Raw genomic sequence first — 25,240 nt, 5'->3', positions numbered from 1 at the left:
GGGAGTTAACATCAAAATTACATTTCTCGGCCATATCGCATAGATCTCACTGTGAAAAGGCTTAAATGGCTTTTTTGACCTAAGTTTAATAATTGCGCTCAAACCAAATGTCCTAGAACGAAATTTTAAAATGTAACTACTAGAATGTGATACAATACACTATTGGGTGAAGTTTGGTTGACTTCTGCGCAGCGGTTTGGGAGTTAACATCAAAATTACATTTCTCGGCCATATCGCATAGATCTCACTGTGAAAAGGCTTAAATGGCTTTTTTGACCTAAGTTTGAGGATTGCGCTCAAATCAAATGTCCTAGAACCAAATTTCCACATGTAACTACTAGATTGTGATAAAATACACTAATGGGTGAAGTTTGGTTGACTTCTGCGCAGCGGTTTGGGAGTTAACATCAAAATTACATTTCTCGGCCATATCGCATAGATCTCACTGTGAAAAGGCTTAAATGACTTTTTTAATTAAGTTTGATGATTGCGCTCAAACAAAATTTCCTAGAACAAAATTTTCAAATGTAACTACTAGATTGTGATACAATACACTATTGGGTGAAGTTTGGTTGACTTCTGCGCAGCGGTTTGGGAGTTAACATCAAAATTACATTTCTCGGCCATATCGCATAGATCTCACTGTGAAAAGGCTTAAATGGCTTTTTTGACCTAAGTTTGAGGATTGCGCTCAAATCAAATGTCCTATAACCAAATTTCCACACGTAACTACTAGATTGTGATACAATACACTAATGGGTGAAGTTTGGTTGACTTCTGCGCAGCGGTTTGGGAGTTAACATCAAAATTACATTTCTCGGCCATATCGCATAGATCTCACTGTGAAAAGGCTTAAATGACTTTTTTAATTAAGTTTGATGATTGCGTTCAAACAAAATGTCCTAGAACAAAATTTTTAAATGTAACTACTAGATTGTGATACAATACACTATTGGGTGAAGTTTGGTTGACTTCTGCGCAGCGGTTTGGGAGTTAACATCAAAATTACATTTCTCGGCCATATCGCATAGATCTCACTGTGAAAAGGCTTAAATGGCTTTTTTGACCTAAGTTTGAGGATTGCGCTCAAATCAAATGTCCTAGAACCAAATTTCCACATGTAACTACTAGATTGTGATAAAATACACTAATGGGTGAAGTTTGGTTGACTTCTGCGCAGCGGTTTGGGAGTTAACATCAAAATTACATTTCTCGGCCATATCGCATAGATCTCACTGTGAAAAGGCTTAAATGACTTTTTTAATTAAGTTTGATGATTGCGCTCAAACAAAATTTCCTAGAACAAAATTTTCAAATGTAACAACTAGATTGTGATACAATACACTATTGGGTGAAGTTTGGTTGACTTCTGCGCAGCGGTTTGGGAGTTAACATCAAAATTACATTTCTCGGCCATATCGCATAGATCTCACTGTGAAAAGGCTTAAATGACTTTTTTAATTAAGTTTGATGATTGCGTTCATACAAAATGTCCTAGAACAAAATTTTCAAATGTAACTACTAGAATGTGATACAATACACTATTGGGTGAAGTTTGGTTGACTTCTGCGCAGCGGTTTGGGAGTTACATCAAAATTACATTTCTCGGCCATATCGCATAGATCTCACTGTGAAAAGGCTTAAATGGCTTTTTTGACCTAAGTTTGAGGATTGCGCTCAAATCAAATGTCCTATAACCAAATTTCCACATGTAACTACTAGATTGTGATACAATACACTAATGGGTGAAGTTTGGTTGACTTCTGCGCAGCGGTTTGGGAGTTAACATCAAAATTACATTTCTCGGCCATATCGCATAGATCTCACTGTGAAAAGGCTTAAATGACTTTTTTAATTAAGTTTGATGATTGCGTTCAAACAAAATGTCCTAGAACAAAATTTTTAAATGTAACTACTAGATTGTGATACAATACACTATTGGGTGAAGTTTGGTTGACTTCTGCGCAGCGGTTTGGGAGTTAACATCAAAATTACATTTCTCGGCCATATCGCATAGATCTCACTGTGAAAAGGCTTAAATGGCTTTTTTGACCTAAGTTTGAGGATTGCGCTCAAATCAAATGTCCTAGAACCAAATTTCCACATGTAACTACTAGATTGTGATAAAATACACTAATGGGTGAAGTTTGGTTGACTTCTGCGCAGCGGTTTGGGAGTTAACATCAAAATTACATTTCTCGGCCATATCGCATAGATCTCACTGTGAAAAGGCTTAAATGACTTTTTTAATTAAGTTTGATGATTGCGCTCAAACAAAATTTCCTAGAACAAAATTTTCAAATGTAACTACTAGATTGTGATACAATACACTATTGGGTGAAGTTTGGTTGACTTCTGCGCAGCGGTTTGGGAGTTAACATCAAAATTACATTTCTCGGCCATATCGCATAGATCTCACTGTGAAAAGGCTTAAATGACTTTTTTAATTAAGTTTGATGATTGCGTTCATACAAAATGTCCTAGAACAAAATTTTCAAATGTAACTACTAGAATGTGATACAATACACTATTGGGTGAAGTTTGGTTGACTTCTGCGCAGCGGTTTGGGAGTTAACATCAAAATTACATTTCTCGGCCATATCGCATAGATCTCACTGTGAAAAGGCTTAAATGGCTTTTTTGACCTAAGTTTGAGGATTGCGCTCAAATCAAATGTCCTAGAACCAAATTTCCACATGTAACTACTAGATTGTGATAAAATGCACTAATGGGTGAAGTTTGGTTGACTTCTGCGCAGCGGTTTGGGAGTTAACATCAAAATTACATTTCTCGGCCATATCGCATAGATCTCACTGTGAAAAGGCTTAAATGACTTTTTTAATTAAGTTTGATGATTGCGCTCAAACAAAATTTCCTAGAACAAAATTTTCAAATGTAACTACTAGATTGTGATACAATACACTATTGGGTGAAGTTTGGTTGACTTCTGCGCAGCGGTTTGGGAGTTAACATCAAAATTACATTTCTCGGCCATATCGCATAGATCTCACTGTGAAAAGGCTTAAATGGCTTTTTTGACCTAAGTTTGAGGATTGCGCTCAAATCAAATGTCCTATAACCAAATTTCCACATGTAACTACTAGATTGTGATACAATACACTAATGGGTGAAGTTTGGTTGACTTCTGCGCAGCGGTTTGGGAGTTAACATCAAAATTACATTTCTCGGCCATATCGCATAGATCTCACTGTGAAAAGGCTTAAATGACTTTTTTAATTAAGTTTGATGATTGCGCTCAAACAAAATTTCCTAGAACAAAATTTTCAAATGTAACTACTAGATTGTGATACAATACACTATTGGGTGAAGTTTGGTTGACTTCTGCGCAGCGGTTTGGGAGTTAACATCAAAATTACATTTCTCGGCCATATCGCATACATCTCACTGTGAAAAGGCTTAAATGACTTTTTTAATTAAGTTTGATGATTGCGTTCAAACAAAATGTCCTAGAACAAAATTTTCAAATGTAACTACTAGATTGTGATACAATACACTATTGGGTGAAGTTTGGTTGACTTCTGCGCAGCGGTTTGGGAGTTAACATCAAAATTACATTTCTCGGCCATATCGCATAGATCTCACTGTGAAAAGGCTTAAATGGCTTTTTTGACCTAAGTTTGAGGATTGCGCTCAAACAAAATGTCCTAGAACAAAATTTTCAAATGTAACTACTAGATTGTGATACAATACACTATTGGGTGAAGTTTGGTTGACTTCTGCGCAGCGGTTTGGGAGTTAACATCAAAATTACATTTCTCGGCCATATCGCATAGATCTCACTGTGAAAAGGCTTAAATGACTTTTTTAATTAAGTTTGATGATTGCGTTCAAACAAAATGTCCTAGAACAAAATTTTTAAATGTAACTACTAGATTGTGATACAATACACTATTGGGTGAAGTTTGGTTGACTTCTGCGCAGCGGTTTGGGAGTTAACATCAAAATTACATTTCTCGGCCATATCGCATAGATCTCACTGTGAAAAGGCTCAAATGGCTTTTTTGACCTAAGTTTGAGGATTGCGCTCAAATCAAATGTCCTAGAACCAAATTTCCACATGTAACTACTAGATTGTGATAAAATACACTAATGGGTGAAGTTTGGTTGACTTCTGCGCAGCGGTTTGGGAGTTAACATCAAAATTACATTTCTCGGCCATATCGCATAGATCTCACTGTGAAAAGGCTTAAATGACTTTTTTAATTAAGTTTGATGATTGCGCTCAAACAAAATTTCCTAGAACAAAATTTTCAAATGTAACTACTAGATTGTGATACAATACACTATTGGGTGAAGTTTGGTTGACTTCTGCGCAGCGGTTTGGGAGTTAACATAAAAATTACATTTCTCGGCCATATCGCATAGATCTCACTGTGAAAAGGCTTAAATGACTTTTTTAATTAAGTTTGATGATTGCGTTCATACAAAATGTCCTAGAACAAAATTTTCAAATGTAACTACTAGAATGTGATACAATACACTATTGGGTGAAGTTTGGTTGACTTCTGCGCAGCGGTTTGGGAGTTAACATCAAAATTACATTTCTCGGCCATATCGCATAGATCTCACTGTGAAAAGGCTTAAATGGCTTTTTTGACCTAAGTTTGAGGATTGCGCTCAAATCAAATGTCCTAGAACCAAATTTCCACATGTAACTACTAGATTGTGATAAAATGCACTAATGGGTGAAGTTTGGTTGACTTCTGCGCAGCGGTTTGGGAGTTAACATCAAAATTACATTTCTCGGCCATATCGCATAGATCTCACTGTGAAAAGGCTTAAATGACTTTTTTAATTAAGTTTGATGATTGCGCTCAAACAAAATTTCCTAGAACAAAATTTTCAAATGTAACTACTAGATTGTGATACAATACACTATTGGGTGAAGTTTGGTTGACTTCTGCGCAGCGGTTTGGGAGTTAACATCAAAATTACATTTCTCGGCCATATCGCATAGATCTCACTGTGAAAAGGCTTAAATGGCTTTTTTGACCTAAGTTTGAGGATTGCGCTCAAATCAAATGTCCTATAACCAAATTTCCACATGTAACTACTAGATTGTGATACAATACACTAATGGGTGAAGTTTGGTTGACTTCTGCGCAGCGGTTTGGGAGTTAACATCAAAATTACATTTCTCGGCCATATCGCATAGATCTCACTGTGAAAAGGCTTAAATGACTTTTTTAATTAAGTTTGATGATTGCGCTCAAACAAAATTTCCTAGAACAAAATTTTCAAATGTAACTACTAGATTGTGATACAATACACTATTGGGTGAAGTTTGGTTGACTTCTGCGCAGCGGTTTGGGAGTTAACATCAAAATTACATTTCTCGGCCATATCGCATACATCTCACTGTGAAAAGGCTTAAATGACTTTTTTAATTAAGTTTGATGATTGCGTTCAAACAAAATGTCCTAGAACAAAATTTTCAAATGTAACTACTAGATTGTGATACAATACACTATTGGGTGAAGTTTGGTTGACTTCTGCGCAGCGGTTTGGGAGTTAACATCAAAATTACATTTCTCGGCCATATCGCATAGATCTCACTGTGAAAAGGCTTAAATGGCTTTTTTGACCTAAGTTTGAGGATTGCGCTCAAACAAAATGTCCTAGAACAAAATTTTCAAATGTAACTACTAGATTGTGATACAATACACTATTGGGTGAAGTTTGGTTGACTTCTGCGCAGCGGTTTGGGAGTTAACATCAAAATTACATTTCTCGGCCATATCGCATAGATCTCACTGTGAAAAGGCTTAAATGACTTTTTTAATTAAGTTTGATGATTGCGTTCAAACAAAATGTCCTAGAACAAAATTTTTAAATGTAACTACTAGATTGTGATACAATACACTATTGGGTGAAGTTTGGTTGACTTCTGCGCAGCGGTTTGGGAGTTAACATCAAAATTACATTTCTCGGCCATATCGCATAGATCTCACTGGGAAAAGGCTTAAATGGCTTTTTTGACCTAAGTTTGAGGATTGCGCTCAAATCAAATGTCCTAGAACCAAATTTCCACATGTAACTACTAGATTGTGATAAAATACACTAATGGGTGAAGTTTGGTTGACTTCTGCGCAGCGGTTTGGGAGTTAACATCAAAATTACATTTCTCGGCCATATCGCATAGATCTCACTGTGAAAAGGCTTAAATGACTTTTTTAATTAAGTTTGATGATTGCGCTCAAACAAAATTTCCTAGAACAAAATTTTCAAATGTAACTACTAGATTGTGATACAATACACTATTGGGTGAAGTTTGGTTGACTTCTGCGCAGCGGTTTGGGAGTTAACATCAAAATTACATTTCTCGGCCATATCGCATAGATCTCACTGTGAAAAGGCTTAAATGACTTTTTTAATTAAGTTTGATGATTGCGTTCAAACAAAATGTCCTAGAACAAAATTTTCAAATGTAACTACTAGATTGTGATACAATACACTATTGGGTGAAGTTTGGTTGACTTCTGCGCAGCGGTTTGGGAGTTAACATCAAAATTACATTTCTCGGCCATATCGCATAGATCTCACTGTGAAAAGGCTTAAATGGCTTTTTTGACCTAAGTTTGAGGATTGCGCTCAAATCAAATGTCCTATAACCAAATTTCCACACGTAACTACTAGATTGTGATACAATACACTAATGGGTGAAGTTTGGTTGACTTCTGCGCAGCGGTTTGGGAGTTAACATCAAAATTACATTTCTCGGCCATATCGCATAGATCTCACTGTGAAAAGGCTTAAATGACTTTTTTAATTAAGTTTGATGATTGCGTTCAAACAAAATGTCCTAGAACAAAATTTTTAAATGTAACTACTAGATTGTGATACAATACACTATTGGGTGAAGTTTGGTTGACTTCTGCGCAGCGGTTTGGGAGTTAACATCAAAATTACATTTCTCGGCCATATCGCATAGATCTCACTGTGAAAAGGCTTAAATGGCTTTTTTGACCTAAGTTTGAGGATTGCGCTCAAATCAAATGTCCTAGAACCAAATTTCCACATGTAACTACTAGATTGTGATAAAATACACTAATGGGTGAAGTTTGGTTGACTTCTGCGCAGCGGTTTGGGAGTTAACATCAAAATTACATTTCTCGGCCATATCGCATAGATCTCACTGTGAAAAGGCTTAAATGACTTTTTTAATTAAGTTTGATGATTGCGCTCAAACAAAATTTCCTAGAACAAAATTTTCAAATGTAACTACTAGATTGTGATACAATACACTATTGGGTGAAGTTTGGTTGACTTCTGCGCAGCGGTTTGGGAGTTAACATCAAAATTACATTTCTCGGCCATATCGCATAGATCTCACTGTGAAAAGGCTTAAATGACTTTTTTAATTAAGTTTGATGATTGCGTTCAAACAAAATGTCCTAGAACCAAATTTCCACATGTAACTACTAGAATGTGATACAATACACTATTGGGTGAAGTTTGGTTGACTTCTGCGCAGCGGTTTGGGAGTTAACATCAAAATTACATTTCTCGGCCATATCGCATAGATCTCACTGTGAAAAGGCTTAAATGACTTTTTTAATTAAGTTTGATGATTGCGCTCAAACAAAATTTCCTAGAACAAAATTTTCAAATGTAACTACTAGATTGTGATACAATACACTATTGGGTGAAGTTTGGTTGACTTCTGCGCAGCGGTTTGGGAGTTAACATCAAAATTACATTTCTCGGCCATATCGCATAGATCTCACTGTGAAAAGGCTTAAATGGCTTTTTTGACCTAAGTTTGAGGATTGCGCTCAAATCAAATGTCCTATAACCAAATTTCCACATGTAACTACTAGATTGTGATACAATACACTAATGGGTGAAGTTTGGTTGACTTCTGCGCAGCGGTTTGGGAGTTAACATCAAAATTACATTTCTCGGCCATATCGCATAGATCTCACTGTGAAAAGGCTTAAATGACTTTTTTAATTAAGTTTGATGATTGCGTTCAAACAAAATGTCCTAGAACAAAATTTTTAAATGTAACTACTAGATTGTGATACAATACACTATTGGGTGAAGTTTGGTTGACTTCTGCGCAGCGGTTTGGGAGTTAACATCAAAATTACATTTCTCGGCCATATCGCATAGATCTCACTGTGAAAAGGCTTAAATGGCTTTTTTGACCTAAGTTTGAGGATTGCGCTCAAATCAAATGTCCTAGAACCAAATTTCCACATGTAACTACTAGATTGTGATAAAATACACTAATGGGTGAAGTTTGGTTGACTTCTGCGCAGCGGTTTGGGAGTTAACATCAAAATTACATTTCTCGGCCATATCGCATAGATCTCACTGTGAAAAGGCTTAAATGACTTTTTTAATTAAGTTTGATGATTGCGCTCAAACAAAATTTCCTAGAACAAAATTTTCAAATGTAACTACTAGATTGTGATACAATACACTATTGGGTGAAGTTTGGTTGACTTCTGCGCAGCGGTTTGGGAGTTACATCAAAATTACATTTCTCGGCCATATCGCATAGATCTCACTGTGAAAAGGCTTAAATGACTTTTTTAATTAAGTTTGATGATTGCGTTCAAACAAAATGTCCTAGAACAAAATTTTCAAATGTAACTACTAGATTGTGATACAATACACTATTGGGTGAAGTTTGGTTGACTTCTGCGCAGCGGTTTGGGAGTTAACATCAAAATTACATTTCTCGGCCATATCGCATAGATCTCACTGTGAAAAGGCTTAAATGGCTTTTTTGACCTAAGTTTGAGGATTGCGCTCAAATCAAATGTCCTAGAACCAAATTTCCACATGTAACTACTAGATTGTGATAAAATACACTAATGGGTGAAGTTTGGTTGACTTCTGCGCAGCGGTTTGGGAGTTAACATCAAAATTACATTTCTCGGCCATATCGCATAGATCTCACTGTGAAAAGGCTTAAATGACTTTTTTAATTAAGTTTGATGATTGCGCTCAAACAAAATTTCCTAGAACAAAATTTTCAAATGTAACTACTAGATTGTGATACAATACACTATTGGGTGAAGTTTGGTTGACTTCTGCGCAGCGGTTTGGGAGTTAACATCAAAATTACATTTCTCGGCCATATCGCATAGATCTCACTGTGAAAAGGCTTAAATGGCTTTTTTGACCTAAGTTTGAGGATTGCGCTCAAATCAAATGTCCTATAACCAAATTTCCACACGTAACTACTAGATTGTGATACAATACACTAATGGGTGAAGTTTGGTTGACTTCTGCGCAGCGGTTTGGGAGTTAACATCAAAATTACATTTCTCGGCCATATCGCATAGATCTCACTGTGAAAAGGCTTAAATGACTTTTTTAATTAAGTTTGATGATTGCGTTCAAACAAAATGTCCTAGAACAAAATTTTTAAATGTAACTACTAGATTGTGATACAATACACTATTGGGTGAAGTTTGGTTGACTTCTGCGCAGCGGTTTGGGAGTTAACATCAAAATTACATTTCTCGGCCATATCGCATAGATCTCACTGTGAAAAGGCTTAAATGGCTTTTTTGACCTAAGTTTGAGGATTGCGCTCAAATCAAATGTCCTAGAACCAAATTTCCACATGTAACTACTAGATTGTGATAAAATACACTAATGGGTGAAGTTTGGTTGACTTCTGCGCAGCGGTTTGGGAGTTAACATCAAAATTACATTTCTCGGCCATATCGCATAGATCTCACTGTGAAAAGGCTTAAATGACTTTTTTAATTAAGTTTGATGATTGCGCTCAAACAAAATTTCCTAGAACAAAATTTTCAAATGTAACTACTAGATTGTGATACAATACACTATTGGGTGAAGTTTGGTTGACTTCTGCGCAGCGGTTTGGGAGTTAACATCAAAATTACATTTCTCGGCCATATCGCATAGATCTCACTGTGAAAAGGCTTAAATGACTTTTTTAATTAAGTTTGATGATTGCGTTCATACAAAATGTCCTAGAACAAAATTTTCAAATGTAACTACTAGAATGTGATACAATACACTATTGGGTGAAGTTTGGTTGACTTCTGCGCAGCGGTTTGGGAGTTAACATCAAAATTACATTTCTCGGCCATATCGCATAGATCTCACTGTGAAAAGGCTTAAATGGCTTTTTTGACCTAAGTTTGAGGATTGCGCTCAAATCAAATGTCCTAGAACCAAATTTCCACATGTAACTACTAGATTGTGATAAAATACACTAATGGGTGAAGTTTGGTTGACTTCTGCGCAGCGGTTTGGGAGTTAACATCAAAATTACATTTCTCGGCCATATCGCATAGATCTCACTGTGAAAAGGCTTAAATGACTTTTTTAATTAAGTTTGATGATTGCGCTCAAACAAAATTTCCTAGAACAAAATTTTCAAATGTAACTACTAGATTGTGATACAATACACTATTGGGTGAAGTTTGGTTGACTTCTGCGCAGCGGTTTGGGAGTTAACATCAAAATTACATTTCTCGGCCATATCGCATAGATCTCACTGTGAAAAGGCTTAAATGGCTTTTTTGACCTAAGTTTGAGGATTGCGCTCAAATCAAATGTCCTATAACCAAATTTCCACATGTAACTACTAGATTGTGATACAATACACTAATGGGTGAAGTTTGGTTGACTTCTGCGCAGCGGTTTGGGAGTTAACATCAAAATTACATTTCTCGGCCATATCGCATAGATCTCACTGTGAAAAGGCTTAAATGACTTTTTTAATTAAGTTTGATGATTGCGTTCAAACAAAATGTCCTAGAACAAAATTTTTAAATGTAACTACTAGATTGTGATACAATACACTATTGGGTGAAGTTTGGTTGACTTCTGCGCAGCGGTTTGGGAGTTAACATCAAAATTACATTTCTCGGCCATATCGCATAGATCTCACTGTGAAAAGGCTTAAATGGCTTTTTTGACCTAAGTTTGAGGATTGCGCTCAAATCAAATGTCCTAGAACCAAATTTCCACATGTAACTACTAGATTGTGATAAAATACACTAATGGGTGAAGTTTGGTTGACTTCTGCGCAGCGGTTTGGGAGTTAACATCAAAATTACATTTCTCGGCCATATCGCATAGATCTCACTGTGAAAAGGCTTAAATGACTTTTTTAATTAAGTTTGATGATTGCGCTCAAACAAAATTTCCTAGAACAAAATTTTCAAATGTAACTACTAGATTGTTATACAATACACTATTGGGTGAAGTTTGGTTGACTTCTGCGCAGCGGTTTGGGAGTTACATCAAAATTACATTTCTCGGCCATATCGCATAGATCTCACTGTGAAAAGGCTTAAATGACTTTTTTAATTAAGTTTGATGATTGCGTTCAAACAAAATGTCCTAGAACAAAATTTTCAAATGTAACTACTAGATTGTGATACAATACACTATTGGGTGAAGTTTGGTTGACTTCTGCGCAGCGGTTTGGGAGTTAACATCAAAATTACATTTCTCGGCCATATCGCATAGATCTCACTGTGAAAAGGCTTAAATGGCTTTTTTGACCTAAGTTTGAGGATTGCGCTCAAATCAAATGTCCTAGAACCAAATTTCCACATGTAACTACTAGATTGTGATAAAATACACTAATGGGTGAAGTTTGGTTGACTTCTGCGCAGCGGTTTGGGAGTTAACATCAAAATTACATTTCTCGGCCATATCGCATAGATCTCACTGTGAAAAGGCTTAAATGACTTTTTTAATTAAGTTTGATGATTGCGCTCAAACAAAATTTCCTAGAACAAAATTTTCAAATGTAACTACTAGATTGTGATACAATACACTATTGGGTGAAGTTTGGTTGACTTCTGCGCAGCGGTTTGGGAGTTAACATCAAAATTACATTTCTCGGCCATATCGCATAGATCTCACTGTGAAAAGGCTTAAATGGCTTTTTTGACCTAAGTTTGAGGATTGCGCTCAAATCAAATGTCCTATAACCAAATTTCCACACGTAACTACTAGATTGTGATACAATACACTAATGGGTGAAGTTTGGTTGACTTCTGCGCAGCGGTTTGGGAGTTAACATCAAAATTACATTTCTCGGCCATATCGCATAGATCTCACTGTGAAAAGGCTTAAATGACTTTTTTAATTAAGTTTGATGATTGCGTTCAAACAAAATGTCCTAGAACAAAATTTTTAAATGTAACTACTAGATTGTGATACAATACACTATTGGGTGAAGTTTGGTTGACTTCTGCGCAGCGGTTTGGGAGTTAACATCAAAATTACATTTCTCGGCCATATCGCATAGATCTCACTGTGAAAAGGCTTAAATGGCTTTTTTGACCTAAGTTTGAGGATTGCGCTCAAATCAAATGTCCTAGAACCAAATTTCCACATGTAACTACTAGATTGTGATACAATACACTAATGGGTGAAGTTTGGTTGACTTCTGCGCAGCGGTTTGGGAGTTAACATCAAAATTACATTTCTCGGCCATATCGCATAGATCTCACTGTGAAAAGGCTTAAATGACTTTTTTAATTAAGTTTGATGATTGCGTTCAAACAAAATGTCCTAGAACAAAATTTTCAAATGTAACTACTAGATTGTGATACAATACACTATTGGGTGAAGTTTGGTTGACTTCTGCGCAGCGGTTTGGGAGTTAACATCAAAATTACATTTCTCGGCCATATCGCATAGATCTCACTGTGAAAAGGCTTAAATGGCTTTTTTGACCTAAGTTTGAGGATTGCGCTCAAACAAAATGTCCTAGAACAAAATTTTCAAATGTAACTACTAGATTGTGATACAATACACTATTGGGTGAAGTTTGGTTGACTTCTGCGCAGCGGTTTGGGAGTTAACATCAAAATTACATTTCTCGGCCATATCGCATAGATCTCACTGTGAAAAGGCTTAAATGACTTTTTTAATTAAGTTTGATGATTGCGTTCAAACAAAATGTCCTAGAACAAAATTTTTAAATGTAACTACTAGATTGTGATACAATACACTATTGGGTGAAGTTTGGTTGACTTCTGCGCAGCGGTTTGGGAGTTAACATCAAAATTACATTTCTCGGCCATATCGCATAGATCTCACTGTGAAAAGGCTTAAATGGCTTTTTTGACCTAAGTTTGAGGATTGCGCTCAAATCAAATGTCCTAGAACCAAATTTCCACATGTAACTACTAGATTGTGATAAAATACACTAATGGGTGAAGTTTGGTTGACTTCTGCGCAGCGGTTTGGGAGTTAACATCAAAATTACATTTCTCGGCCATATCGCATAGATCTCACTGTGAAAAGGCTTAAATGACTTTTTTAATTAAGTTTGATGATTGCGCTCAAACAAAATTTCCTAGAACAAAATTTTCAAATGTAACTACTAGATTGTGATACAATACACTATTGGGTGAAGTTTGGTTGACTTCTGCGCAGCGGTTTGGGAGTTAACATCAAAATTACATTTCTCGGCCATATCGCATAGATCTCACTGTGAAAAGGCTTAAATGACTTTTTTAATTAAGTTTGATGATTGCGTTCAAACAAAATGTCCTAGAACAAAATTTTCAAATGTAACTACTAGATTGTGATACAATACACTATTGGGTGAAGTTTGGTTGACTTCTGCGCAGCGGTTTGGGAGTTAACATCAAAATTACATTTCTCGGCCATATCGCATAGATCTCACTGTGAAAAGGCTTAAATGGCTTTTTTGACCTAAGTTTGAGGATTGCGCTCAAATCAAATGTCCTAGAACCAAATTTCCACATGTAACTACTAGATTGTGATAAAATACACTAATGGGTGAAGTTTGGTTGACTTCTGCGCAGCGGTTTGGGAGTTAACATCAAAATTACATTTCTCGGCCATATCGCATAGATCTCACTGTGAAAAGGCTTAAATGACTTTTTTAATTAAGTTTGATGATTGCGCTCAAACAAAATTTCCTAGAACAAAATTTTCAAATGTAACTACTAGATTGTGATACAATACACTATTGGGTGAAGTTTGGTTGACTTCTGCGCAGCGGTTTGGGAGTTAACATCAAAATTACATTTCTCGGCCATATCGCATAGATCTCACTGTGAAAAGGCTTAAATGACTTTTTTAATTAAGTTTGATGATTGCGTTCAAACAAAATGTCCTAGAACAAAATTTTCAAATGTAACTACTAGATTGTGATACAATACACTATTGGGTGAAGTTTGGTTGACTTCTGCGCAGCGGTTTGGGAGTTAACATCAAAATTACATTTCTCGGCCATATCGCATAGATCTCACTGTGAAAAGGCTTAAATGGCTTTTTTGACCTAAGTTTGAGGATTGCGCTCAAATCAAATGTCCTAGAACCAAATTTCCACATGTAACTACTAGATTGTGATAAAATACACTAATGGGTGAAGTTTGGTTGACTTCTGCGCAGCGGTTTGGGAGTTAACATCAAAATTACATTTCTCGGCCATATCGCATAGATCTCACTGTGAAAAGGCTTAAATGACTTTTTTAATTAAGTTTGATGATTGCGCTCAAACAAAATTTCCTAGAACAAAATTTTCAAATGTAACTACTAGATTGTGATACAATACACTATTGGGTGAAGTTTGGTTGACTTCTGCGCAGCGGTTTGGGAGTTAACATCAAAATTACATTTCTCGGCCATATCGCATAGATCTCACTGTGAAAAGGCTTAAATGGCTTTTTTGACCTAAGTTTGAGGATTGCGCTCAAATCAAATGTCCTATAACCAAATTTCCACACGTAACTACTAGATTGTGATACAATACACTAATGGGTGAAGTTTGGTTGACTTCTGCGCAGCGGTTTGGGAGTTAACATCAAAATTACATTTCTCGGCCATATCGCATAGATCTCACTGTGAAAAGGCTTAAATGACTTTTTTAATTAAGTTTGATGATTGCGTTCAAACAAAATGTCCTAGAACAAAATTTTTAAATGTAACTACTAGATTGTGATACAATACACTATTGGGTGAAGTTTGGTTGACTTCTGCGCAGCGGTTTGGGAGTTAACATCAAAATTACATTTCTCGGCCATATCGCATAGATCTCACTGTGAAAAGGCTTAAATGGCTTTTTTGACCTAAGTTTGAGGATTGCGCTCAAATCAAATGTCCTAGAACCAAATTTCCACATGTAACTACTAGATTGTGATAAAATACACTAATGGGTGAAGTTTGGTTGACTTCTGCGCAGCGGTTTGGGAGTTAACATCAAAATTACATTTCTCGGCCATATCGCATAGATCTCACTGTGAAAAGGCTTAAATGACTTTTTTAATTAAGTTTGATGATTGCGCTCAAACAAAATTTCCTAGAACAAAATTTTCAAATGTAACTACTAGATTGTGATACAATACACTATTGGGTGAAGTTTGGTTGACTTCTGCGCAGCGGTTTGGGAGTTAACATCAAAATTACATTTCTCGGCCATATCGCATAGATCTCACTGTGAAAAGGCTTAAATGACTTTTTTAATTAAGTTTGATGATTGCGTTCATACAAAATGTCCTAGAACAAAATTTTCAAATGTAACTACTAGAATGTGATACAATACACTATTGGGTGAAGTTTGGTTGACTTCTGCGCAGCGGTTTGGGAGTTAACATCAAAATTACATTTCTCGGCCATATCGCATAGATCTCACTGTGAAAAGGCTTAAATGGCTTTTTTGACCTAAGTTTGAGGATTGCGCTCAAATCAAATGTCCTAGAACCAAATTTCCACATGTAACTACTAGATTGTGATAAAATACACTAATGGGTGAAGTTTGGTTGACTTCTGCGCAGCGGTTTGGGAGTTAACATCAAAATTACATTTCTCGGCCATATCGCATAGATCTCACTGTGAAAAGGCTTAAATGACTTTTTTAATTAAGTTTGATGATTGCGCTCAAACAAAATTTCCTAGAACAAAATTTTCAAATGTAACTACTAGATTGTGATACAATACACTATTGGGTGAAGTTTGGTTGACTTCTGCGCAGCGGTTTGGGAGTTAACATCAAAATTACATTTCTCGGCCATATCGCATAGATCTCACTGTGAAAAGGCTTAAATGGCTTTTTTGACCTAAGTTTGAGGATTGCGCTCAAATCAAATGTCCTATAACCAAATTTCCACATGTAACTACTAGATTGTGATACAATACACTAATGGGTGAAGTTTGGTTGACTTCTGCGCAGCGGTTTGGGAGTTAACATCAAAATTACATTTCTCGGCCATATCGCATAGATCTCACTGTGAAAAGGCTTAAATGACTTTTTTAATTAAGTTTGATGATTGCGTTCAAACAAAATGTCCTAGAACAAAATTTTTAAATGTAACTACTAGATTGTGATACAATACACTATTGGGTGAAGTTTGGTTGACTTCTGCGCAGCGGTTTGGGAGTTAACATCAAAATTACATTTCTCGGCCATATCGCATAGATCTCACTGTGAAAAGGCTTAAATGGCTTTTTTGACCTAAGTTTGAGGATTGCGCTCAAATCAAATGTCCTAGAACCAAATTTCCACATGTAACTACTAGATTGTGATAAAATACACTAATGGGTGAAGTTTGGTTGACTTCTGCGCAGCGGTTTGGGAGTTAACATCAAAATTACATTTCTCGGCCATATCGCATAGATCTCACTGTGAAAAGGCTTAAATGACTTTTTTAATTAAGTTTGATGATTGCGCTCAAACAAAATTTCCTAGAACAAAATTTTCAAATGTAACTACTAGATTGTGATACAATACACTATTGGGTGAAGTTTGGTTGACTTCTGCGCAGCGGTTTGGGAGTTAACATCAAAATTACATTTCTCGGCCATATCGCATAGATCTCACTGTGAAAAGGCTTAAATGACTTTTTTAATTAAGTTTGATGATTGCGTTCAAACAAAATGTCCTAGAACAAAATTTTCAAATGTAACTACTAGATTGTGATACAATACACTATTGGGTGAAGTTTGGTTGACTTCTGCGCAGCGGTTTGGGAGTTAACATCAAAATTACATTTCTCGGCCATATCGCATAGATCTCACTGTGAAAAGGCTTAAATGGCTTTTTTGACCTAAGTTTGAGGATTGCGCTCAAATCAAATGTCCTAGAACCAAATTTCCACATGTAACTACTAGATTGTGATAAAATACACTAATGGGTGAAGTTTGGTTGACTTCTGCGCAGCGGTTTGGGAGTTAACATCAAAATTACATTTCTCGGCCATATCGCATAGATCTCACTGTGAAAAGGCTTAAATGACTTTTTTAATTAAGTTTGATGATTGCGCTCAAACAAAATTTCCTAGAACAAAATTTTCAAATGTAACTACTAGATTGTGATACAATACACTATTGGGTGAAGTTTGGTTGACTTCTGCGCAGCGGTTTGGGAGTTAACATCAAAATTACATTTCTCGGCCATATCGCATAGATCTCACTGTGAAAAGGCTTAAATGACTTTTTTAATTAAGTTTGATGATTGCGTTCAAACAAAATGTCCTAGAACAAAATTTTCAAATGTAACTACTAGATTGTGATACAATACACTATTGGGTGAAGTTTGGTTGACTTCTGCGCAGCGGTTTGGGAGTTAACATCAAAATTACATTTCTCGGCCATATCGCATAGATCTCACTGTGAAAAGGCTTAAATGGCTTTTTTGACCTAAGTTTGAGGATTGCGCTCAAATCAAATGTCCTAGAACCAAATTTCCACATGTAACTACTAGATTGTGATAAAATACACTAATGGGTGAAGTTTGGTTGACTTCTGCGCAGCGGTTTGGGAGTTAACATAAAAATTACATTTCTCGGCCATATCGCATAGATCTCACTGTGAAAAGGCTTAAATGACTTTTTTAATTAAGTTTGATGATTGCGCTCAAACAAAATTTCCTAGAACAAAATTTTCAAATGTAACTACTAGATTGTGATACAATACACTATTGGGTGAAGTTTGGTTGACTTCTGCGCAGCGGTTTGGGAGTTAACATCAAAATTACATTTCTCGGCCATATCGCATAGATCTCACTGTGAAAAGGCTTAAATGGCTTTTTTGACCTAAGTTTGAGGATTGCGCTCAAATCAAATGTCCTATAACCAAATTTCCACACGTAACTACTAGATTGTGATACAATACACTAATGGGTGAAGTTTGGTTGACTTCTGCGCAGCGGTTTGGGAGTTAACATCAAAATTACATTTCTCGGCCATATCGCATAGATCTCACTGTGAAAAGGCTTAAATGACTTTTTTAATTAAGTTTGATGATTGCGTTCAAACAAAATGTCCTAGAACAAAATTTTTAAATGTAACTACTAGATTGTGATACAATACACTATTGGGTGAAGTTTGGTTGACTTCTGCGCAGCGGTTTGGGAGTTAACATCAAAATTACATTTCTCGGCCATATCGCATAGATCTCACTGTGAAAAGGCTTAAATGGCTTTTTTGACCTAAGTTTGAGGATTGCGCTCAAATCAAATGTCCTAGAACCAAATTTCCACATGTAACTACTAGATTGTGATAAAATACACTAATGGGTGAAGTTTGGTTGACTTCTGCGCAGCGGTTTGGGAGTTAACATCAAAATTACATTTCTCGGCCATATCGCATAGATCTCACTGTGAAAAGGCTTAAATGACTTTTTTAATTAAGTTTGATGATTGCGCTCAAACAAAATTTCCTAGAACAAAATTTTCAAATGTAACTACTAGATTGTGATACAATACACTATTGGGTGAAGTTTGGTTGACTTCTGCGCAGCGGTTTGGGAGTTAACATCAAAATTACATTTCTCGGCCATATCGCATAGATCTCACTGTGAAAAGGCTTAAATGACTTTTTTAATTAAGTTTGATGATTGCGTTCATACAAAATGTCCTAGAACAAAATTTTCAAATGTAACTACTAGAATGTGATACAATACACTATTGGGTGAAGTTTGGTTGACTTCTGCGCAGCGGTTTGGGAGTTAACATCAAAATTACATTTCTCGGCCATATCGCATAGATCTCACTGTGAAAGGCTTAAATGGCTTTTTTGACCTAAGTTTGAGGATTGCGCTCAAATCAAATGTCCTAGAACCAAATTTCCACATGTAACTACTAGATTGTGATAAAATACACTAATGGGTGAAGTTTGGTTGACTTCTGCGCAGCGGTTTGGGAGTTAACATCAAAATTACATTTCTCGGCCATATCGCATAGATCTCACTGTGAAAAGGCTTAAATGACTTTTTTAATTAAGTTTGATGATTGCGCTCAAACAAAATTTCCTAGAACAAAATTTTCAAATGTAACTACTAGATTGTGATACAATACACTATTGGGTGAAGTTTGGTTGACTTCTGCGCAGCGGTTTGGGAGTTAACATCAAAATTACATTTCTCGGCCATATCGCATAGATCTCACTGTGAAAAGGCTTAAATGGCTTTTTTGACCTAAGTTTGAGGATTGCGCTCAAATCAAATGTCCTATAACCAAATTTCCACATGTAACTACTAGATTGTGATACAATACACTAATGGGTGAAGTTTGGTTGACTTCTGCGCAGCGGTTTGGGAGTTAACATCAAAATTACATTTCTCGGCCATATCGCATAGATCTCACTGTGAAAAGGCTTAAATGACTTTTTTAATTAAGTTTGATGATTGCGTTCAAACAAAATGTCCTAGAACAAAATTTTTAAATGTAACTACTAGATTGTGATACAATACACTATTGGGTGAAGTTTGGTTGACTTCTGCGCAGCGGTTTGGAGTTAACATCAAAATTACATTTCTCGGCCATATCGCATAGATCTCACTGTGAAAAGGCTTAAATGGCTTTTTTGACCTAAGTTTGAGGATTGCGCTCAAATCAAATGTCCTAGAACCAAATTTCCACATGTAACTACTAGATTGTGATAAAATACACTAATGGGTGAAGTTTGGTTGACTTCTGCGCAGCGGTTTGGGAGTTAACATCAAAATTACAATTCTCGGCCATATCGCATAGATCTCACTGTGAAAAGGCTTAAATGACTTTTTTAATTAAGTTTGATGATTGCGCTCAAACAAAATTTCCTAGAACAAAATTTTCAAATGTAACTACTAGATTGTGATACAATACACTATTGGGTGAAGTTTGGTTGACTTCTGCGCAGCGGTTTGGGAGTTAACATCAAAATTACATTTCTCGGCCATATCGCATAGATCTCACTGTGAAAAGGCTTAAATGACTTTTTTAATTAAGTTTGATGATTGCGTTCAAACAAAATGTCCTAGAACAAAATTTTCAAATGTAACTACTAGATTGTGATACAATACACTAATGGGTGAAGTTTGGTTGACTTCTGCGCAGCGGTTTGGGAGTTAACATCAAAATTACATTTCTCGGCCATATCGCATAGATCTCACTGTGAAAAGGCTTAAATGACTTTTTTAATTAAGTTTGATGATTGCGTTCAAACAAAATGTCCTAGAACAAAATTTTTAAATGTAACTACTAGATTGTGATACAATACACTATTGGGTGAAGTTTGGTTGACTTCTGCGCAGCGGTTTGGGAGTTAACATCAAAATTACATTTCTCGGCCATATCGCATAGATCTCACTGTGAAAAGGCTTAAATGGCTTTTTTGACCTAAGTTTGAGGATTGCGCTCAAATCAAATGTCCTAGAACCAAATTTCCACATGTAACTACTAGATTGTGATAAAATACACTAATGGGTGAAGTTTGGTTGACTTCTGCGCAGCGGTTTGGGAGTTAACATCAAAATTACAATTCTCGGCCATATCGCATAGATCTCACTGTGAAAAGGCTTAAATGACTTTTTTAATTAAGTTTGATGATTGCGCTCAAACAAAATTTCCTAGAACAAAATTTCAAATGTAACTACTAGATTGTGATACAATACACTATTGGGTGAAGTTTGGTTGACTTCTGCGCAGCGGTTTGGGAGTTAACATCAAAATTACATTTCTCGGCCATATCGCATAGATCTCACTGTGAAAAGGCTTAAATGACTTTTTTAATTAAGTTTGATGATTGCGTTCAAACAAAATGTCCTAGAACAAAATTTTCAAATGTAACTACTAGATTGTGATACAATACACTATTGGGTGAAGTTTGGTTGACTTCTGCGCAGCGGTTTGGGAGTTAACATCAAAATTACATTTCTCGGCCATATCACATAGATCTCACTGTGAAAAGGCTTAAATGGCTTTTTTGACCTAAGTTTGAGGATTGCGCTCAAACAAAATGTCCTAGAACAAAATTTTCAAATGTAACTACTAGATTGTGATACAATACACTATTGGGTGAAGTTTGGTTGACTTCTGCGCAGCGGTTTGGGAGTTAACATCAAAATTACATTTCTCGGCCATATCGCATAGATCTCACTGTGAAAAGGCTTAAATGACTTTTTTAATTAAGTTTGATGATTGCGTTCAAACAAAATGTCCTAGAACAAAATTTTCAAATGTAACTACTAGATTGTGATACAATACACTATTGGGTGAAGTTTGGTTGACTTCTGCGCAGCGGTTTGGGAGTTAACATCAAAATTACATTTCTCGGCCATATCGCATAGATCTCACTGTGAAAAGGCTTAAATGGCTTTTTTGACCTAAGTTTGAGGATTGCGCTCAAACCAAATGTCCTAGAACGAAATTTTCAAATGTAACTACTAGAATGTGATACAATACACTATTGGGTGAAGTTTGGTTGACTTCTGCGCAGCGGTTTGGGAGTTAACATCAAAATTACATTTCTCGGCCATATCGCATAGATCTCACTGTGAAAAGGCTTAAATGGCTTTTTTGACCTAAGTTTGAGGATTGCGCTCAAATCAAATGTCCTAGAACCAAATTTCCACATGTAACTACTAGATTGTGATAAAATACACTAATGGGTGAAGTTTGGTTGACTTCTGCGCAGCGGTTTGGGAGTTAACATCAAAATTACATTTCTCGGCCATATCGCATAGATCTCACTGTGAAAAGGCTTAAATGACTTTTTTAATTAAGTTTGATGATTGCGCTCAAACAAAATTCCTAGAACAAAATTTTCAAATGTAACTACTAGATTGTGATACAATACACTATTGGGTGAAGTTTGGTTGACTTCTGCGCAGCGGTTTGGGAGTTAACATCAAAATTACATTTCTCGGCCATATCGCATAGATCTCACTGTGAAAAGGCTTAAATGGCTTTTTTGACCTAAGTTTGAGGATTGCGCTCAAATCAAATGTCCTATAACCAAATTTCCACACGTAACTACTAGATTGTGATACAATACACTAATGGGTGAAGTTTGGTTGACTTCTGCGCAGCGGTTTGGGAGTTAACATCAAAATTACATTTCTCGGCCATATCGCATAGATCTCACTGTGAAAAGGCTTAAATGACTTTTTTAATTAAGTTTGATGATTGCGTTCAAACAAAATGTCCTAGAACAAAATTTTTAAATGTAACTACTAGATTGTGATACAATACACTATTGGGTGAAGTTTGGTTGACTTCTGCGCAGCGGTTTGGGAGTTAACATCAAAATTACATTTCTCGGCCATATCGCATAGATCTCACTGTGAAAAGGCTTAAATGGCTTTTTTGACCTAAGTTTGAGGATTGCGCTCAAATCAAATGTCCTAGAACCAAATTTCCACATGTAACTACTAGATTGTGATAAAATACACTAATGGGTGAAGTTTGGTTGACTTCTGCGCAGCGGTTTGGGAGTTAACATCAAAATTACAATTCTCGGCCATATCGCATAGATCTCACTGTGAAAAGGCTTAAATGACTTTTTTAATTAAGTTTGATGATTGCGCTCAAACAAAATTTCCTAGAACAAAATTTTCAAATGTAACTACTAGATTGTGATACAATACACTATTGGGTGAAGTTTGGTTGACTTCTGCGCAGCGGTTTGGGAGTTAACATCAAAATTACATTTCTCGGCCATATCGCATAGATCTCACTGTGAAAAGGCTTAAATGACTTTTTTAATTAAGTTTGATGATTGCGTTCATACAAAATGTCCTAGAACAAAATTTTCAAATGTAACTACTAGAATGTGATACAATACACTATTGGGTGAAGTTTGGTTGACTTCTGCGCAGCGGTTTGGGAGTTAACATCAAAATTACATTTCTCGGCCATATCGCATAGATCTCACTGTGAAAAGGCTTAAATGGCTTTTTTGACCTAAGTTTGAGGATTGCGCTCAAATCAAATGTCCTAGAACCAAATTTCCACATGTAACTACTAGATTGTGATAAAATACACTAATGGGTGAAGTTTGGTTGACTTCTGCGCAGCGGTTTGGGAGTTAACATCAAAATTACATTTCTCGGCCATATCGCATAGATCTCACTGTGAAAAGGCTTAAATGACTTTTTTAATTAAGTTTGATGATTGCGCTCAAACAAAATTTCCTAGAACAAAATTTTCAAATGTAACTACTAGATTGTGATACAATACACTAATGGGTGAAGTTTGGTTGACTTCTGCGCAGCGGTTTGGGAGTTAACATCAAAATTACATTTCTCGGCCATATCGCATAGATCTCACTGTGAAAAGGCTTAAATGGCTTTTTTGACCTAAGTTTGAGGATTGCGCTCAAATCAAATGTCCTATAACCAAATTTCCACATGTAACTACTAGATTGTGATACAATACACTAATGGGTGAAGTTTGGTTGACTTCTGCGCAGCGGTTTGGGAGTTAACATCAAAATTACATTTCTCGGCCATATCGCATAGATCTCACTGTGAAAAGGCTTAAATGACTTTTTTAATTAAGTTTGATGATTGCGTTCAAACAAAATGTCCTAGAACAAAATTTTTAAATGTAACTACTAGATTGTGATACAATACACTATTGGGTGAAGTTTGGTTGACTTCTGCGCAGCGGTTTGGGAGTTAACATCAAAATTACATTTCTCGGCCATATCGCATAGATCTCACTGTGAAAAGGCTTAAATGGCTTTTTTGACCTAAGTTTGAGGATTGCGCTCAAATCAAATGTCCTAGAACCAAATTTCCACATGTAACTACTAGATTGTGATAAAATACACTAATGGGTGAAGTTTGGTTGACTTCTGCGCAGCGGTTTGGGAGTTAACATCAAAATTACATTTCTCGGCCATATCGCATAGATCTCACTGTGAAAAGGCTTAAATGACTTTTTTAATTAAGTTTGATGATTGCGCTCAAACAAAATTTCCTAGAACAAAATTTTCAAATGTAACTACTAGATTGTGATACAATACACTATTGGGTGAAGTTTGGTTGACTTCTGCGCAGCGGTTTGGGAGTTACATCAAAATTACATTTCTCGGCCATATCGCATAGATCTCACTGTGAAAAGGCTTAAATGACTTTTTTAATTAAGTTTGATGATTGCGTTCAAACAAAATGTCCTAGAACAAAATTTTCAAATGTAACTACTAGATTGTGATACAATACACTATTGGGTGAAGTTTGGTTGACTTCTGCGCAGCGGTTTGGGAGTTAACATCAAAATTACATTTCTCGGCCATATCGCATAGATCTCACTGTGAAAAGGCTTAAATGGCTTTTTTGACCTAAGTTTGAGGATTGCGCTCAAATCAAATGTCCTAGAACCAAATTTCCACATGTAACTACTAGATTGTGATAAAATACACTAATGGGTGAAGTTTGGTTGACTTCTGCGCAGCGGTTTGGGAGTTAACATCAAAATTACATTTCTCGGCCATATCGCATAGATCTCACTGTGAAAAGGCTTAAATGACTTTTTTAATTAAGTTTGATGATTGCGCTCAAACAAAATTTCCTAGAACAAAATTTTCAAATGTAACTACTAGATTGTGATACAATACACTATTGGGTGAAGTTTGGTTGACTTCTGCGCAGCGGTTTGGGAGTTAACATCAAAATTACATTTCTCGGCCATATCGCATAGATCTCACTGTGAAAAGGCTTAAATGGCTTTTTTGACCTAAGTTTGAGGATTGCGCTCAAATCAAATGTCCTATAACCAAATTTCCACACGTAACTACTAGATTGTGATACAATACACTAATGGGTGAAGTTTGGTTGACTTCTGCGCAGCGGTTTGGGAGTTAACATCAAAATTACATTTCTCGGCCATATCGCATAGATCTCACTGTGAAAAGGCTTAAATGACTTTTTTAATTAAGTTTGATGATTGCGTTCAAACAAAATGTCCTAGAACAAAATTTTTAAATGTAACTACTAGATTGTGATACAATACACTATTGGGTGAAGTTTG

The sequence above is a fragment of the Corythoichthys intestinalis genome, chromosome 7 (genome assembly GCF_030265065.1).
Source record: "Corythoichthys intestinalis isolate RoL2023-P3 chromosome 7, ASM3026506v1, whole genome shotgun sequence".
Classification (NCBI taxonomy): Eukaryota; Metazoa; Chordata; class Actinopteri; order Syngnathiformes; family Syngnathidae; genus Corythoichthys; species Corythoichthys intestinalis.
This window is presented reverse-complemented; position numbering follows the sequence as displayed.